The sequence below is a fragment of the Alligator sinensis genome, unplaced genomic scaffold, assembly GCF_000455745.1.
Source record: "Alligator sinensis unplaced genomic scaffold, ASM45574v1 scaffold2111_1, whole genome shotgun sequence".
Classification (NCBI taxonomy): Eukaryota; Metazoa; Chordata; order Crocodylia; family Alligatoridae; genus Alligator; species Alligator sinensis.
Window position 1 is genome coordinate 50535 of NW_005843568.1, and position 322 is coordinate 50856.

The window sequence follows — 322 nt, forward strand, 5'->3', positions numbered from 1 at the left end:
GCCTCCTGCCCCTGTGCGGGGAGCTCTGCCTGGAGAAGGGCAGGGAGTCCCAGGGGAAAGGGCTGGGGGAGGTGGGCTTGGGGCTTCCCTCCCAGCCCCCTGAGCCAAGGGCTGGGTGGGTATCAAGCAGCAGGAAGCTCCTTGGGGAAGCCCTGGCAGCAGCTGCAGTGTAAGGGGGCTGGGGGGGATGTCTGTTAGCCAAAATCTCCTCTTGTAGGAGGTTGTTGCCAGCCGCTGGGTAAGCACTGCAGCAATTACCTGCGGGGGGGCAGTGATGGTTTTCAGGGGTTTGTTTTCCAAGGATCTTTCCCCTCTTGAATTC